The 20220-nt window shown below is 34.1% G+C and overlaps 2 protein-coding genes across 2 annotated transcripts in view; one reads left to right on the plus strand and one right to left on the minus strand.

Annotated features, from left to right (window-relative positions):
• LOC123313081 overlaps window positions 1-18901 on the minus strand; it is a 52695-nt gene extending 33794 nt beyond the window's left edge. The window contains exon 1 of the mRNA XM_044897779.1: window positions 18808-18901. The gene's annotated coding sequence lies outside the window, so the exon portion shown is untranslated. The remainder of the gene's footprint in view (window positions 1-18807) is intronic.
• Window positions 849-20220, plus strand: part of LOC123313082 (nitric oxide synthase) — a 158577-nt gene continuing 139205 nt past the window's right edge. The window contains exon 1 of the mRNA XM_044897783.1: window positions 849-892. The gene's annotated coding sequence lies outside the window, so the exon portion shown is untranslated. The remainder of the gene's footprint in view (window positions 893-20220) is intronic.

Here is a 20220-nt window from a genome sequence, read left to right on the forward strand (position 1 = left end):
TTTCATAGGAGTGCGCCGTGCCACGTTTCTTTAACATTTTATTTGCAATCAATCAAATTCACTAGTTTTCTTGTTAATTTTCAGCATCTCTGCAAATTCTGCCAGGTCCAAGTTCCGAGTCCGATAGTGTTACACAATATTTTATTCGATCATGGGCATATTAATCTAAATATATAATAAACATTTTTAGGTTCTCTTAGCTGCTCAACTCTATAAGAACGTCAATTCAAATTGACTGGGGAAAGTGTGCGCGGGTAAGTGTGCGCATAGATTCACTTACCCCGTGAGGTTGCGCACACTTATCCGCAATACGGGGCATGTGAACGCACTCCGACTTTCACCATTAAATTTCTTTTTGCGGAAAGAAAACGTTTTTGTTTGTTGGCTTTTTGATGTTTCTTTATAGATTAGAAAATTCTCTATCTTATGAATATGTTTTAATTTTCCTAGCTTAAACATTTGAAGCAGGGTATGGCTTGAAAGGCAAAAGTGCGCACAGTTGCCCCGAATGACTCTACATTCCTCATAAATGAATCTCAACAATTTTACTGAATTCAGTTAGGCCATGCATTCGCCATGCATTCGTTGAAGAATCTCCAATATTAATCTAATTTGTGCCTATTCAATGAATTATGATCGAACTTCCATTCAAAATCATAGTTGAATTTCCGGATTTGTTTCACTGATTTCATCAATGAATTCAAAGATTAAAACAAAGCACTTGCGATTCGCGATATCAATGTGGGATAATATTTTACCACTTGAACTAATGCTTCTAGCTTGTTATACATAAGTATGAACTAGCTCTACACTCAAACCATTTGTTCGTTGTGTGCCTTTTTCTCAGTTTTCAGTCTGCTCCGTTGTCATTGTTCAGAGTTCAATACCGAAGGTAATAAGGACATAATAATTTTTTTCCTCATTTTATCTCATTATTTGTATGATCAGGATTTTCAAGTTTGATATAAAAATATCACAAAAGATAGTTCTATTTTATTTTATTCCGCGTCATATCAATTGAGCAATTGGAAGATTATACGTTGAAGAACCTTCAAGATGATCCTTTCTGGTTCAATTTTCCATTTCAAAAAACAGATTCGATATCTATTCTAATGGCGTGCAAATTCTAGTGGGAAATCAACCCCATTCATTTGCCATTAATGTAAGAAAGCCCGCAATTTTTATCCTATTTTCAGCTTAACGCATACCTTCAGTTGAATAGGAGCAACGCTGTGTAAAGTTTTTCACATGAAACGCATTACCCATATCTATCATCAAACGGGAAAGTTATTGATGCGAAAATAAAATCGATTATATAAAAATCGAATGAAACTTTCTTCACAAAACTTGTGCGGAAATGGAGGATATCCCAACGCACGTTTTATAGAATTTTCTCTTCAAGTGAAAAGGAGTGCTGGAATTTGCGGGAAGATGGAAAATTCGAAGGAAAGGTGGAGGCACAATTAGTTTCCTCGCATTTCAATGGCCAATGATATTTTCTTTCGACTGAGAGAGATCTAAGGAAAGAAAATCACATCAAACAGATTGTTCAACTTCTACGTATGTGGACTTGAAAAATCTTGGAAGATGATGCAGTGACCACTGAACTATAGCAAAACCACATCAAATGATCCCAATATTAATGCTATTCAATAATTTGATTTTAAGAATAAATATACAGGGTGTTCGTCAGAGCTGTGTTGCAGCTTTGTGCTTAAGGCTTATGAAAGAACTTGAAGTATTTTTGTACACCCGAACACTTTCTGAAAATAATCCTTAGTGATAAGTAATTCGAGCACTTTATCGAAAGGCTTATAGCCGATTTAACGGATTCAGTACACAATAGTTGTGTTGTTATCACAGATCATCAAATATACAGGGTCAGTCTTTGAATCGTGCAAATATTTTAACTGTAGTTTCTTGAGGCCGAAAGAAACACTTTTTTCCTTACCCATTTTTTCCGATTTGGATCTGATGAAAAGATATAGCCATTTTTAGTTTTCGTATTGAGCTGTGCCGCCCCTGGAAAAACAAAATTACCTTCAGAATAATGAGCTAAATCTGTGACACTACACATCTGTGGATTTTTCAAACCAAGTTCTATTGTTCCATTCAGCCAAAGTACGCAAGTTTTCAAATTTCACAGACGCTTTTTAATTTTTGAACTTCGAATTACTCGAAAACGATTTATATGAGAAAATATGAAGAAAACTTATATTATTTAAAACGTTCATATATTCATTAGATAGCGTCCAACTTAGTTTCAAGAGTTCATTGAATTTTGGCATTTTTATGGTACGTAATGGTTATAATGAGAAAACTGGAAGACGTGGGTTCGAAAAAGATTAATCAAATAAATTATAAACTGTATTCCGAAATTCATTTCTTTTGATGAAATCGCTTGTGAGATAGAACTAAAATTAATTTTTTAATGGTTTTTCAACAGCCTGTATCTTTTAAACCGAACCGATTTAGAAAAAATGGTTAAGGAAAAAACTGTTTGTTTTGACCTCAAGAACCTACTGTTAAAATATTTTTACGAGTCATTCTGTATTGATGATGTAAAAATTTCTTCTAGAAAAGAGTAGGCGTAGGTGGTGAGGTTGTGACGATTGAGATCAAATTTTGCGGAAACATTTAGAAAGTTTGTTTGATTTTTCACAGAGATTTTGACAAGTAAGTAACAGATCTATAACTTTGCGACGTTTCGGACTCTTTGGTTTCTTTCTCAAGGCTCGCTATACCTAAGGGTGAAAACATCAAAACTCATCATCAAACACTAATGTGAAGGAGATAATGAGCATGTTGGGGATAGTAAAAATTAGACAATTTTGTATCTGGGATGTCTTCAAGGAGGATACTTCTTCACTTCTACAAGTTTCTCAACAAAATCATTTTTTGCTAGCCAATAGCGAGATGCTATGTCACTGACTGTCAGAATGTATCGCTATATATCTTTTCTGATAGTTTCTAGTTCGTTCTAGGTTTACTTCCACACATCTTTCAATTGCGAGCATTTCTGTTTGAAAGACCCTTAGACAGCGAACCAAGCTTGTTAGCATTCTCGAATACTCCATCGACAGTCCTCATCGTGGTTTTAGAACCATCTGTGTACTATAATATTCGATGATATTCATTTGGAGAGCTGGGATTGTGCATTTCCTTCTCTACTTAGCTCTTGATAGTACCTGTATTTAAAAGGGTTAAAAGGTAAGCAGATTTACGAAGATATACTTAATACCCTTGGTGGTCAATGTCCTTCGTATGCGACCGTGAAAAATTGGACTGCAAGCTTCAAAAGAGGTAAATTTTCCATTGAAGATGATGACCGATTGGGAAGGCCAGTTTCTGTGTCAGTCCCCTAAAATATCGATGCAGGTCATGACATGATTTTATCAGAACGTCGAATTTGGCTAAAATGGATAGCTGAAGCACTGAATATTTCGTACGAACGCGTTCATAATATGGTTGACGTCAATTTGGGCAAATTTTCGAATGTTGACCAAAAGCGTGCAAGGGTAGGAGCATCGCGTTCGATCTGTGCTCGATTTGAAAATCGATGTAGACTTCTTAAACCGAATTGGTACTATGGATGAGACTTGGGTACATTTCTACGATCCAAAAACAAAGCAACAATCGATGGAATGGCGACACTCTGGTTCTTCTAGACCTAAGAAATTTCGTGTCCAAAAATCTGCTGGAAAAGTTCTTGCTTCAGTTTTTTGGAATTGCCATGATTGAGTTGTTGGATAAGGGTAGAACAATAACTGGCGATTACTATTTGATATTACTGACCACTCTACGGAAAAAAATTGAAGAGAAAAGACGCGGAAAGCTATCCAAAGGTGTTTTGTCTTTGTAGGACAACGCCCCCGCTCACAAATCTCATGTTGCCATGCAAAAAATTCTTGATTTAGGGTTTGAATTACTAGAACACCCACTCATTCACCAGATTTGGCTCCATCCGACTATCATCTCTTTCCTCAAGTGAAAAAATATTTAAAAGGTCACAAATTTTCTTCCAACGAGGAGGTAATAAGAGCTGTGGGGTTAGCAGAACAAGAAGAAACATTTTTTTTTTAAAGGTCTAGAGACGATGAAGGTTCGCTGTAATAAATGTATCCAATTAAGAGGAGAATATGTTGAGTAATAAAATATTTTGACATTGAAATTTTGTTTGGTTCTATAGTAGGCTAAGAATTTTTTAATATATCCTCGTATACCTGTTCGTCCAAATATTACTTAAAATTGAGTTCGTGAACGTTTTTGTTTGGTATTGCCCTCGAAAAGATGAGAAATAAGGGAGTCAGTTATGTCTTCTACACTAAACATCTTGATGAAAAAACCTAGGAGTATGGAGTTATCAAAATTTTGAACGGACTTTCAACTTTGCGCGTTCTTCAATGTCCAAGTTCTAAGAAGTAAGAAAGCGGACGTCATTGCGGTGGAGAGGGAAAGCGTGGATAGAAATCTTGTTGCAACAGGTGTTGGCGGAGTGGGGATGAGCCACGGGAGTGGGAGAGTTTGTCAAACTTGAAACTACAGCAATACGCGCAGAATTATGCGGGAACACTTTACGAGAGAACTAGCAGGAAGGCTACATGCAGTTTCCATCTCGGTTTCGCGGTCTAAACATCGAGGAAAAAAACAATTTCGCAAGATGAAAATTTTCTGAAAAACTTCAAAGATAGTCAAGTAGTTAGAAAGTTCAGTTCCCCTGATAGTAGAAATTCAGACTTCTGAGAGTTCAACCGGCGAATTTTTATGTACGTATTTTTCTCCAACAGCAAATCCGAAATTGGAAAAAGTACTTTCTTTCCCTTTATTTTATTCCGTGAAGCCATTTAAATTTAAGACGCCGCTAAATAACTCGATTATTCGAAATAAAGAAGTTGGAATATGAATGATAGATGAACCGAAAAAGTTTAGCAGAATTTTCCGCCATAATAATGTTGAATGCAAATCAAGAATTTTTCTGTTTTACCATTTCTGATTGCTTGCCTAGATTGCATAATCGCTGATAAATATCACTTTATTTCACAGGAGTAAACTTCAAACTTTCAACATTCAATCAATTAATTTTTTTGCATATTCTATTGGCGTGCTCAGCTAACAACCCTAGTTAGCGTCAATCTATAGTTCCATAACAAATAAATTTATGGTTCCATATGCCCATTTTTACTTTTTGTAATATTTAGAAAAATAATTCTGAAACGACAAGTCGTCTCAAGAAAGTGTGATGATGTGCCTTTTTTTCAAAAGGACATACCATGTTTCTTTTTGTATATTTCAGTTGATCTTAATGCACTTTGCTATTTCACAAATATGTTTTAGAGTTTGTGACAAATAATTTTTCCCAAAGACAAAAAGAAGTTAAAAAAATTAAGTTGAGGAGAAATTTGTTTTTGCACATGAATGTCGCTGTTCGACAATAATTTTGAAATCCACGTACAAAATTTAAATGGGTTTCTTAGAACTTTTTTGACTCATTACCTAATTAACCAACCGTGAGAAGTTGTTCACATTTTTTACTTTTTTCATTAATCATTCCACTATTCATAATCATTTTTTTCTCAAAATAACTTTCAGCGATCTGAGGAAGAGCATTAAGAGGGGCGGAAATTTGCGAAAATATAGGCTGGCTCACTCAAGAAAAAATATTTTTATGTTATCACATTTTTTTGCCCATCTTATAAACTCAAAAAATGTTTTCCTTCCTCTATGTCAGTCACTAAATGTTGAATATTGACAAATTACATACGCGCGCAATTAGTATTAAATTTCAGTATTGAACTCAGTACTGAACCATACTGGCAAGCGCATCTGACAAATAATTGTTGCATGATCGAAATTTATCAGTTTAAGAAGTAATTTGTGAGCGCACACTTAGCTGAATATCCTACCCACCTGAAGATTTCAAAAACGATCAAATAGAAAGAAAATCCCGAAGCAGATATTTTCAGTTTTCATTGAATAAAATAATTTGTTCGTGTTTTGGAGGATATTGACATTTTTAGCTGACCTTTCCTTGATTTTGGTAAATAAATTAAATAATTATTGGAACCAATTTCATCCTCGTATCATTCTTGTGTACACGCTTGATAGAATTCGATAAAAATGAATTCTCCAGTGAGGGAGAGCCAAAGATAAACATTGACTGAATGAATATTAACTAGATGGGTAAACACAAGGAGCTTTCGCATGTTGATATTCACACTTTTCTCATTCTGAAACTTAAATTGGTCAAACTCAATAGAAAGAGATAAATATCTGCAGATTAGCATCTTTTATAACCAGAATTCTTTTGGTTTTTTATATTGTTGAAGATGTATGAAAATGAAAAAAATTTTCATTTACCTGCAGACCCTGTAGTTCAAACGTTTTCTTGATAAAAGTGAATTGAAAAAATATCATGACAAAATGGTTTGTTCATGATCTCGTTATAGGTACAAGTAATTTGATGACATTTTGAAATGAAAATGTATATTTATAAGATGTTTTTATTGATATTCAAACTTCGAATCTAAATTATTTGTCTAGAACAGAAATAAAATAGAAAAAATGAAGTAATAGGTAGACATTATTAACTTAGAACTATACTTAATTACTCATTGTATCAAATATAAATTTCTACCTCCAGACTTAATATCCATTTGGTACCTGATGTTGAACTAAGATGATGAAAAAGTGTATAAATTGTTGTACCTATTTCATTATCTGAATATTTTTTTCTACTGAATGTATAAGACGAAAGTTTGAAATGTCATCAAGGGTTTTGGTGTTTTTGAAAAAATATTCTGGGTAGTTCCAACATAATTCGCTTGAATTTCGAGAATTTTTTTAGGTGAATAGATATTATTTCTTGAATTAGATTTTTTCACATATTATGCATTGAAATGATATTCTTCGAAGCTTTTTCTCTAAAAGTGTTATCTCCGTATGATATTCAACAAAAAATCAATCGTTTCTAAGTAACTAATCTATGTATGTTTGAAGACAGGTATGTCGTTCCTTCGTACTTCTGTTTACATACTTCTAAAGATGACAGCAAAACAAGAAATATCAGTTGTAGTAGTTGCCTCATGAACTTATTCTTAGAATCTCTCAGTAAGAGAGCAATTGCTCTTTGATTCTTTGGATTCACTAAGGGTTGGTAGTCATTAAATGGCGAATTTAATTTTTTTTTTATTTAAAACGAAAGAATCATTGTTAATTCGATGAATGTTTCAATGATTCTTATTTTCAGTTGGTTCAAATCAGAAATAGGTATTTGAAAGATAAAAATTCAAATGAGGCTTTAGGAATGAATGACATGGTGTAAAGATCACACGATCTTGCAAGAAATTCATGGTCGATATGGAGGTGAATTTTGGGACCTATTTTTTTGGTGGAACTCTAACCAGCAGAACGCAATAAAAAATAAATCATCATGCCTTTTATAGGTGAATGGTAATTTTGATGAATGGTCCATTTTCAACAAGGTGAAGCCATCTCATCACAATCAGCGGATCCTGAAAAACTCAAATCAAACTCAGATTTTTTGAGAATTAAGTGGTGTCTCAATGAAGAAATTTTCAAGATTTTGGCTCTGCCACATCCTCATATTTTTAGGGTTGACATATCTAGAGAGACGTCAGAAAAAAAATTGTTTCAGGTGATCAATGAATTGCTTGAGAACCACTGGTAGAAATGATATCTCCTTTCAAAATCGACATGTCCCAACGAAGACTCTAGCCAGTTGAGACTTAACCCGAACACAGAATCGTAGAGTTTCTCTAATCACATTTTCAACATTGTTGATTAACTCCAAGATTCTCTTCTTTTGTCGACCACTTCATTCTTTTCTTTGAACACTAGCAGTTTCACGGAAATCTCATCCCGAAATAGTTCTTTGAAAAGATTGATAATCTACATCAACATTGGGATAATGGATATAGAAGTCACTGAAACACTTATCAATAGAATATTTCCACTCGCCTTCTATTTGCTTCCCAAGAAGGATTCATTCAATAACAATAAGTGTTTTTTGCACGTTGGTAAAAAACACCTTAAAAATTTGCTGATAATTTTTACAACAATAATCCAGGACACTAACTGGTCAATTTACCTGGAAACTGGTACAGCAGATGCTGAAATCATAGAATAGGATGGACAGGGGATATCGATCTTTAAAATTTCATGTAAAGGGTGTCCGCGCCATAGCGCTGCCCCATGTCGATTACTCTATTTCTATTAACTCTGCAAAAAAGTGTTTCAAATAAAACTTTCCTTTTTTTAAGAAGAGCATCTCCTTAAACTATTTAGAACTATACAAAATGTTTTGTTTCTTCTGCACAGCTATCAACTTCGTTATTTTAAATTGAACACCCTATATATTTTCACATTTTCGAATTCCTTGTTAATTCTGAATATAAGTTTGATAGGACAACTGAGTCTGAATTCTCAACGGTTTTCGAGAAATTTGACTTTTTACTAATTGAGCAAAATCTTCATTTTTTAAATGGCAACCCATATTTTTTTCTGTTCATTATTTAATACAACTGAAAGCGAACAAAAAATGTTTAAATAAGGAAGAAAAAAAAAATTTGGGTTGCCAGTTAAAAAAATTAAGATTTTGATCCATTTCTGCTTTGATAATGGATCGACGTTTTCGTGAACCCTGTATATAATATGGTTATTTACAAAGGAAATTTTTAGTGCTTCATTTGTTGACTAGACACAGTCCAAATTTGAATGAATGACATAGAATAGGGACTTAGTCCTTTATGTAATAAGTACCTCAAACTGTTAAAATATTAATAAAAAGTCTAATTTCTCGAAAACCGTTGAGAATTCAGACTTAGTTGTGTTATCAAACTCATATTCAAATTTTACAAGAAATTAAAAAATGTAAAAATATAAAGGCTGTTCCATTTAAAATAACGAAGTTGATAGCTGTGCAGAAGAAACTAAACACTTTGTATAGTTCTAAATAATTTTAGGAGATGCTCTACTCAAAAATAGGAAAGTTTTATTTAAACTCTTTTTTGTAAAGTTAATAGAATTGGAGAAATCGTCCGCTGCTCCATGTCGCGTTTCGTGTCTGATATAATATCACTTATTTTAATAACAACTCATATTCTATGACGATCATTTTCGACTCTAGGCCATCATCAGGTCAGTTAAAATAGGACATAAACTAGAAAATAAGGCGACAATCTATGTAATTCATAATGAAGGTTCATTCGTCTAATATTTGCAACAATGAGATTTCTTTTAATGAGAAGTTATTGATATGAATATTCCAAATAATAATCATGAGATGATATTATGTGGAGCATTGCATTTGACGGAGAACGAGTCTGAGAGGTCCATTTTATAAGTATTCGGAAGTAACAGGACATTATAGAATATTTCGGAAATTTCAATAACTATAAAACCACTCAGTTTTTCGAGGAGAGCACCGACAGACTAGGATAAACTTTATGATTTTTCAAAATCTCTTGATGTATTGAATGACCTGTCCTCATGAAACATTTGATATTCCATCAGTCATAAACAAACCCAGTTCAAAAGTGAGGAGACTGAATTATGGTCTTCTCTTATCTCAGCTAGGCTTTCGTCTCATTCCCGCCTTGTGAATATTCTTGATCAAATTACACCTTTCTCGAATATATTCCTTGGTTCTTTTCTACGTGACGAAATTCGAAATGTCCGATATCGTTTCAAAACAAGCCGGCACTCCCTTCAGGAATTCCAATATAAAAATAATATTGAACTTACAAGGGCATTCTGGAGGAGTTTTCTAGTCGCGCGCTCACCAATCATAATATTTTCTTTTATTGTTTGAATTTCTTACCTTAAGGACGACAGGGGGATCCTGAGAATCGTGAGTTTATGTATGCGGTATCGTTCGTGAGGTGATACAGACTGGACGAAAAAATGTTGGATTTGAATTCACGAACGTGATACATTTTTCGATTCATTATTTCGTTGGAAATTTTTTTCGAAATGAGGATGATTCTGACCATAGAGTCGATTTGTTTAGCGTCGAGTATAACGCTAAAAATTATTTTCAAAACCTGAGAAATATTTTTCTAACTTAATTCGAAAGAAAAATAAATTTGACGTTAAACAACTTATGTTGGGGAAAGAATGTAATTCAGTTTTTACTTCAATATTTTTATGCCTTCAATATTTATCATATTACAGTTTGAAAACTACTGCCATATCTAGAGTAAATCCCTTGAATTTTTTCCACTAAAGAGCACTACTACATACATATCTGTTCTGGTTCATTAACAATTTTGCATATAAATTGGACTCGTTCAAGAACGTGAAGTGAAGCTATGAATTTCAGAACAATCTATACGCTAATTGGTCTCGAATGAAGAAACGAGATCAGTTCAGAATTCAGATTGGCATTTTGGGTAGATGAAACACGATCCTACATAGAGGATGAAACAATTTTCGGGGAAATTCAGTCATAAATTTTTCTTGAATCCGAAAATTTACTCAGCATACCATACATAGAACATACAGGTTGGTCTCTTGAAAACTGAATAATCGAGGAATGAACTTATATATAGATAAAATTCAAAACAGAATGGCTTCAACCCTTAGTATTTCAACCACAATTCCTTATTTTTGAAAAAAATTTGAAAGGTCATTTTGCAAGTTACTGCAGAATAGACCGAAACATCAAATTCTGAGTTTTTCATTCTGTTTTAGTGAAACAGGACACATATTGCATATCGTAAGAATAATAATAATATGAAATTAGAAAATAAAATTAAATAAAGAATAATTTCATGCAAAACTTGATTAGCCTACTGGATTATTAAAAAGTTTTTAATTTAAGGTGATTTCTTCGCCTCTGGCTTCGTCATTGATTGTATAATTTCATTTGGCAATATTACAGAGGTGTCTGGTACAATTGGAAGCATATAGGTGGTTAACATTTTCTGACATGAGCTCAGGAATGAGTACATGAAAGAGATGTTAATTTTTCTTTCGATATATTTATGGAGAACTTCAAACACTTTTGATAAAATGGACCAACAATTCATTATTGCATATTTCCCCTCTAAATTTTTGCAATTTAACAATTTTAGCTAATTGATGTAAATCACGAATCTTTTGTCCTCAACTTAGGTATACCATAACTTTTAATGAATGTACTTAAATGAATCGAAAAGAAGATTTATTCGATGTTATTTCTTTGCGATAAGTTTTGAAACTTTCCTTCACGGTGATTGCCTGAAAATACGGACCGAATTGTCTGAGTTACTTCGAGATGAGCAAATATTGTAGAATCATTTGTTATGTCAGCTTTCGCTTGCATGCGCTTTCGTAGGACTTGATTAGCTGTTCGACGAAATCTATTTGTATACTTTGGTACGTAATGATCAAATATCGGAGAGAAAACGGTCCTTCTGCCTTATCTAAGCAGTAGCAGTGCACTGGAGAAATTGTATGTGATACGAAGAAAATGTAAAGAGAGAAAGTGTAGCCGGGAAATTATCAAATACAAGGGGAAGTTTACCATGCGGAATGCTGTGGGTAGAGTGTGAGCATAATCAATTTTTATTTCAGGAAATGATGTTCATTAATTGTAGAATTTTATTTCGTTCAAAGCATTGAAGGAAGGAGATACGTACATGTAACAAGCGATCAAACAATCTAGACGGATCAGGGATCAATCAGACCCAGATGAAGGGAAAATTGATGGAGGAGTTCACTCGAAGATTAAGGATTAAGGATAACGAGAACTAGTCTAAATAACAAAAACCTCACCCCAAAAGCTCAACAGAACAAACAGAGCTGCCACGACACTTTGGGGTAGAAGAATTCTTAATTTGTCCAACCAAATGTCTCAGGAAATTGAAGGACTTCGAGAATATTTCCTGAACAAGGCTGCTTCATCAGAACTTCATCGAGTAGTCCATGAAGCTGATAGTTCTACTCCTAAAAAGATGCAGAAGGACCACTTGGAAACCGTCGAACACTCTACAGAGGGCAAAATGCAGAATCTGATGTGTTAACATTTGCATGGAAGGCACCAGAACGAGGTCAACCATGATTACATCGACTTATCTTCTTCGAACTATTGGTTGACTTCCGGAAGGTTGTTTGCTGAGACAGAGGCCTCATCATTGCCATCCAGTAGGTGATTCCTACAAAGAACAATATGAAATATGCCGACAAGCATGCATTACTGCCGGTGGATGCCAGAATTCGCGGGCACGGAGTATAAGAATAGACATGATGCTGTTACCAAGATTTTACACCACGAATTTGCACTGAAATACCAACTTCTAGGGTTAAAAAAGGTTCTTTAATACAATTACCATCCGGATGCTGTATTGGAAAATGATCATCGCAAGTTCTACTGGGATCTTTGGTACACAGTTATAATGGAGACTCGAGAAGGATACAGTGGCGGCCAGATCTGGTTGGTGACTATCCATGCCCGGAATGTGGTAGGATCTGTAGGTCACGGTTGGGTCTCTACAGTCACAGGAGGGCACACAGTCGCAATTAGCTCTGAAAAATTATAAGTCTGTCCGCACTTTTGTTTTCCCTTGTTTGGTCTTTTTGTAGATTCATTCCCGGTAACGGGATACAGCAATGATGATGATGATGATGAATACTGGGATCGCACGGTTCTCACAAGTTGAAAGATATCAAGAACATCCCTATTGCCATTTCATCTGCAGGCCTGATGCCGAAAAAACTAAGAGAATTCGAGGAAACTTCAGTTGGACGAAAACATTATAATCCGGATAGTCTCCAACAGACCTTAATCCTTGATCCTTGATATACCCCAGAAGTTATTTGGGATGAGTGAATGTTCCTCTGGAGAGGAGTGTCAAAGGCGCAAGTCTAAAGTCATAATATTTTCATCAGTCATATTATAATTTGAAAATAAACAACAATTATTAATGAACCAAACCCTGAGTCTTGAAATATAAAAATTTCCGTTCTTATTCGTTCTGAATTCGAACAAATCAACTGTCATATTTTAACAGTATTAGATATGAAATATTCCATATCTTCCCTCAATCTCAGGACATCATGACACGTATTTCACGATTGGTAATCAGATGGCAATGCAAGAAGTGAGATAGATGGCTGAATTAGTGAAGTGAGTAATTACAACGCTAACAACGAGACTTTCACGTTAACAACTTCGTACCTACCAAGAATAGTGAATGGGAAAAACTTCTCTGTGAGAGGAGTTGTTTGATCTATTCTTTACGTTGAGGCTGCACAAGAATGAGACTCTTTGAATTAAGAACCACGAGTCTATTATAGGTAGTTCGTTTTCTACTTTTCATCATAACTATTTGTCGAAGGAAGTTATTTTGATGGGGTGAAAATATTCAAGTCCTGATAATTCACAATCATTTTTTTCACCCCAAGTTGGTTATTCAATTCCATTCAAGATCGCACTATAAACGTATAGTTTTCCAAATACATTCAATTCTACTTTTTTTTTCTGCACTTTCAAATGTGTCAATGAAATTTCGAAATATTGATGTACAGGATGTTTCTACGACTCGAAACATACTCATTAAATTTTTTAGAACCGGAACCGAAATCAGACTCTTTTCATCATGTTAATCGATAGCAGTCCTGACAAAGAACATAAGAATTAAATATCACAAAAATGTACAGGATCTTTTATAAGTTATACTTAATCTTTAAAAATGGAGAAAATTAGCCCCTGGTTACAAATAATGGTAGACCCATAAAATAAAGGTGATTTAGAAGCAGTGTCCTCCATCTATCCTGATTCTATGGGCATTTCTCAATGAAACCTGTATAACATGTTAGATGAAAGCGAATAAAATTGCCCAATGAAGGATAAAATTTGCTTTAGTACCTACATGGTCCCAAGAAAAACAAGAAGTAACCGTAGATGGAAATGTGATACGTATTCTGAAAGAGCAACTCTTCTAGAAATAAATCTGAGAATTTCATCCATCTAGGTGCGACCGTCCGATCTTGATGAATCTTTAACCGAACCCATCTTTTTCAGGATTTTTTGAAGGTCAGCTTTCGAGTCATTTATCTCTCAATGAAAGTAACCTTGGATGGAAATGTGATACATATTTTGAAAGAGCAACTCTTCTAGTAATAAATCTGAAAATTTCATCCATCTCAGCATAACCGAATAGAATAGAATTCCCCAATGAAGGATAAATTTTATTTTAGTACGTACATGCGTCTCAAGAAAAACCGCCCAGAAAATCAATTTTCAATTGACGGCCATTTTGCAACGCCATCTTGAAAAAAAATCGAACTCAATTTTTTCGTAAGACTTTATGAAGATCTACAATTTGAACTTGCGCTCGTTAAATTATCTCGAAAGTTGACCAAGTTATGGTCTTTGGGCATTTTGGGTGGCGCCAGTCTAAAATTAATTAATTTTGCGTATACATACAAGGATTCGCATTGCATGTGAATTTCAGATTTTTTTATTCAATTTCAGTTCGGCCTACCGTTGTGAGTCTTTAAACCGGAGGTGAATTAAAGGATTTTTGTGAACCCAACACTGATGAAACCCTCTCGCTGGTGTATAATTTATGACTTCTGCGAATGAAGAGATTTTTCTACCTACCAGAACGGTATAATTTTCTGGTAGTTTTACGTAGATTTCCATTGCATTTGCATAAGCTTACGCTCAACCGGCTTATGGTAGTTTACTTACCCCTAGTTAAAATGAAATATGTTCAGATTAACTGAATGACAAATTGTTCTAAGGCTCGGATTAACTAATGAATGCAACAGAATAGATATACATACATATTCGTTCAGTGGATATTACTAACAGCTGGGATGGCTCATGTAGGTGTAGTTGGTGATGCATAGCACCGAAATCCTGAATTATGTATGTGATGATTTCGTCATCTGTCCCAATTTATTCACAGGATACATTGGGCCGATAGGGTGAAAAATTCTTTTGAGGATTGATGGATGCCCCGGATTGATCAGCACTCAATCAATTTCAATCGATTCAACTATCATCAAATCCAGCTCGTGGAGCTATGTGAAGCTGGCGAATTTTGAAACAAAACTTTCTGGATAAATGAAAAAAAAAGAAGGACTATCATGGACCTACGATGGACAAACTATCCTGAAATTTTGGTTTCAAATTTCGCATTTGAGGTTCTTGTTTCACACTTTCCGAAAGTTTCAGAGATTGATTTCTATGGTTCTGTGGGTGGACAAATGAAACAATTGGGTGGACAAAATTGGACTAACGTTAGGCAAACGATATTAACCATCGTTTTCGCAATTTGGGTGACCTGCCCAGAAAATGCACCGAAAAATCTTATTTTTCCATATTTCTCAAACGATGAACCCTGTTTTTCAGGATTTTTCGGAGGTCAAAGTAACCGTAGATGCAGATGTGATACATATTCTGAAACAGCAACTCTTCTTGTAATAAATCTGAAAATTTCATCCATCTCGGCTCAACCGTTCGGTCTTGGCGAATTTTTAACTGAACCCATCTTTTTCAGGATTTTCCGAAGGTCAGATTTCGAGTCGTTTATCTCTCAAAAAAAGTAACCGTAGATGGAAATGTGATACATATTTCAAAAGATCAACTTTTCTAGTAATAAATCTGAGAATTTCATCTATTTCGGTCTTGACGAATGTTTAACTGAACCCAACTTTTTCAGGATTTTTCGAAGGTCAGCTTTTGAGTCGTTTCTCTCAATAAAAGTAACCGTAGATGGAAATGGGATACATATTCTGAAAGAGCAACTCTTTTTGTAATAAATCTTAGAATTTCATCCATCTCGGCGCAACCGTTCGTTCTTGACGAATTTTTAACTGAAGCCAAGTTTTATAGGACTTTTCGAAGGTCAGCATTCGAGTCGTTCATCTCTCAATAAAAGTGACCGTAGATGGAATTGTGATACCTATTCTGAAAGAGCAAATCTTCTAGTAATAAATCTGAGAATTTCATCTATTTCGGCGCAACCGTTCGGTCTTGACGAAAGTTTTATCTGAACACATCTTTTTCAGGATTTTTCGAAGGTCAGCTTTCGAATCGTTTATCTCTCAATAAAAGTAAGCGTAGATAAAAATGTGATATACATTCTGAAACAGCAATTCTTCTAGTGATAAATCTGAGAATTTCATCCATCTAGGTGCTACAGTTCGATCTTGAAGAATTTTTAAGGCCAGCTTTCGAGTCGTTTATCTCTCAATAAGAGTAACCGTAGATGCAAACGTGATAAATATTCTGAAAGAGCAATTTTGCTAGTAATAAATCTGAACATTTCTGTCTTGTTGTCAACATGCAAACATTTTTTACGGAATAGTAAATACCGAAGGTTTGAATTTTCCTCGTTACTCTTCACTTTTTTTCTGTTTATTGAACAATTTCCTGTGTATTACTTAAATATTTTTAATATTTTTTCTGTTTATTGAATAATTTCTCACTGAATCATTACTATTTAACGAATATTATTTTTGTATGGACAATGTTTTATGTAGTTGGCCTTATACTGATTGTAAGGGGTATTGACCCCTTCAGCTAAATCCCAGAAATTAACTTCAATATAAATGAGCCCCTTTCCCTCTCACCTTTTTACCTAATACCCGTGGAAGTCACTGTTAGTCACAACTTTGTATAGCACCCTTCTCACCTGCTTAAGGAAACCCTTTCAAACTACGAGATTTTCTCTGAGGATGCAACGTTGTTTTACCCTTCTGGTCTTCTAACTTATGGAAGAGTTAGGGTTGAACTAATTATAAATGGAAAGGTGCTGGCTTCTGTAGAAAATTTACGTTCCTTAACAAATGAAGAATAATAGCAGTGGGTATGCTTAGTACGTGTATAGTTTGAAATAAATAATTATTTTAGTCGAAATGACTCCCAGGAGATATTTATATGCTGATCAGAAAGTTAGTTATATTGAACCCAATTAATCTTGAAATTATGAAATAAGTATATTGAATAGTGCAAACTTCAGGAACCTTTTTTATATTATGGGGGCAGAATGATATTCATCAAATGTAAAGGGCGATTGAGTTTTAATTCCATGATTAATTCTCAATGACCCCTCTAACATTTTTGTGTCACAATGAATTTGAAAAAAGTTTTATTTTATAATTATACAGAATGGGTCTTTGAATGGTACAAACCTATCAACAGTAGATTTTTGAGGTCAAATGAAACACTTTTTTGCCTTACCATTTTTAACGAATCGGCTCGTCTTAAAAAAAAAAGCCTGTTGAAAAACCATAAAAAATGTTATTTTTATATAGTTCCAACTCAAAAACAGTTTTGTCGAATGAAATAAATTTCGGAATATAGTTTTTCATTTATTTGATTAATCTTTTTCGAACACAAGATATCACCCTCGTCTTCAAGTCTCCTCATTAAGGCCATTACGTAAAAATATAAAAAATTCAAAAAACCCAACTCTTTAAACTAAGTTGGATGCAATCTAATGAACATTTGAACGTTTTGTAAAACTTCCTCATATTTTCTCGTATAATACGCCGTTTTCGAGTAATTTGCTGTCACAGCATCTGCTTACATGTTCTGAAGGTAATGTTGTTTTTCCAGGGGTGGCACAGCTCACTATGATAACTCAAAATTGCTATATCTTTTTATCAGGGCCGAATTGGAACAATTGGAATAGGAAAGAAGTGTTTTTCTGACCTCGGGAATCTAATGTTCAAATATTTGTACAAGTCAAAGACTCACCCTGCATACCTATAGTATCAGAAAAATTCGTTATGAATTTGAAACTTTTGTACCGAACATTTTTCATACACTAAAACAAAAAAATGGATAGGGCGGGGGATGAAACATGAACATTGTTACTATTGAACTTCCGAATATTCATGGTTCCTTTCTAGAATTCTTCGAATGTCTGTTGTGGGTTACTTTTGATAGGTACTGTTCAATAAATTTTGAAAAATATTCAAATATTTACATATACCTAAAATGTTGAGAAAATCAGAAAACTTTCGAAAAGCACGCTATCGCTTATGTTGAAATAACCCAATGGTTTTTCAGGGAAAAGAAAGGAAAATGTGTGGTTTATTCATAACTTCCAGATTAATTCACATCACAGCAGTTATCCGAGTTCCCCCTGTATTTAATACCCGTCAGTTCTTGCCTTGAAGGTCCTGCATTGATTTCGCAGGAAATTTTTTGCATATATCAGAAAAAGTTTCGAGATAAAGCCATCGATTACGCTTCATTAGCCTATCAGTTCATTGCCGACAGCTCCAACTTTTTCAGGGAACAAATTTATCCATGAATTTTTACGAAGCCACCCTATTAATTAACCACAGAAAATTGCGCCGATATCGGAGAGTTCGAAACTCTCGTTGTAAAATTCTTGATGGAAAATCAGCCAATTTCCTTACGCGCCAGGAAGTGTCTGTGAGGAACAAAATTAATTGTATGACTCTGCCACAATTTTTTTTCGGTAGGTTGCTTGGTACCTAATATAAATTATTGGAAGCTCATTCAATGAAATCTCTCTTGTAAAGTGAATAAATTATCGAGCTCACAAACATTCTGGTGAAAGCTTTTTATAATTCAGCAAGAAAGAATTTATTTCAGCCGAAACCACATTTATTAGCTGATTTTTAGAAGTTTAGAAATTTTTACGGATATTCCAAAGGTGCGTGACCCTCGAATATAAAAGTTTCTACATGAGACTAGGAGAAAATGCTAATTTCCGAATAATGGCTTAATTTTCATAATAATCAAACAGGATTCTCGACAAGTGATAATTGAAAATTCGTTAACACATCACAGAGAACTGGATATTTCTAGATACGAACCTTGGTATCTCTCGTTGTTATGACACTCCAAAACTAATTCGATCAGTCATGTAAACTCCGTTTTGCATGCACATAATGGATCTACGAACTTTTATCGCATTCATAAGAGAATCCCATTATTGTACGCGAAATATATGTTCATTTTTATTCCCGCCTCAAGATTAAAAATTCATCATTCTCCTTCACAGGATTACCATTGCATTTGTATAGACTGTGTTTTTATGATAATGTGTTTTTCAATCATGACAATTTGCCTTTAGAACGTACTATTAACAATTGGTTTCGTATTCCGATTTCCTCGATTGATTTCAATTTAAGAATTATGTTGGAGGAAAATCAATATCCGAAGTTTTTCTCAGATCCCCTTGAAAACAACTTCTGAATACTGTTGGCTCTGACCATCAAAAAGTTGGGATTCCAGAAGTTTAAACAGTAACTATGATGAGACCGATAAATACTCGTGAAATAAAACAAAAATTGTGGAAATTTTTTTTTCTCATAACTCAGCCTTGATCGAGTTCATCGAATTTTCATGTTTCTCCACCTAGAAAGCTTTGGGATCACTCTTCAGGTGGTCCGAGAGACATTTGGAACATAGGTACATGAAATGGGAAATAAATATTTTTTGTTGTCCAAAAACTGAAGTGAGATGGTTGTTTAGTGTCACCAATCACAATTGAGACAATTGAGAAAGTTGACTCAGCCATTGCTGTCACATCAATGCGAAAATCAGATATAACTGAAAATATATGAAACTATACTCCATTCACTTTTATCTTAGCACTCGGTTGGCCATGGAAATTTGGCACATTCCACTCTGTATAGTACAAAATTGTGAGGTTATGACGCTGGTCAAAACATTTTCGGTTTTGAATCGCCGCTATGTTGTCTGTTCTACGTACAAGTCTCAGTAATTACGTAATTATGTAATATTATCACAATATCGAAAAACTTCGGAAAATGTAGTTTAAAATATTGACACATAATATGCAGTAGCTTGAGGAGAGTTAATGATGGTTATCTTCTTTGGCTAAAGGTTAAAATACGTTACATCAGTTGTAGATTTCAAGAAAATCAACCCCAAAGTGAAATGCATATGATGGAGTGGTTGGGAAATGGTATCTATCGAAGGAATTAACGGATAATCATAAGAATGTTATATTCTTCCACTAAAATCATTTTGCATCAATGAAAGTCAAAATAATTAAAAGAAGTTTCAAGGCAAGAGGAACTTAACCTTTAAACAAAAATTCCTCATGAATGAACAATTAACAAGACAACTGGCTCGTATTTATAGATGTTTATTTTTAATACTTATATAACAGTAATAATTATATATTTATTGTCAATAAATAAAAATAAAAATAAATAAATCAAATAAAAATTGAAAAATTAATTTTCTTATTCTACGAT

Source organism: Coccinella septempunctata, chromosome 5, assembly GCF_907165205.1.
Source record: "Coccinella septempunctata chromosome 5, icCocSept1.1, whole genome shotgun sequence".
Lineage (NCBI taxonomy): Eukaryota > Metazoa > Arthropoda > Insecta > Coleoptera > Coccinellidae > Coccinella > Coccinella septempunctata.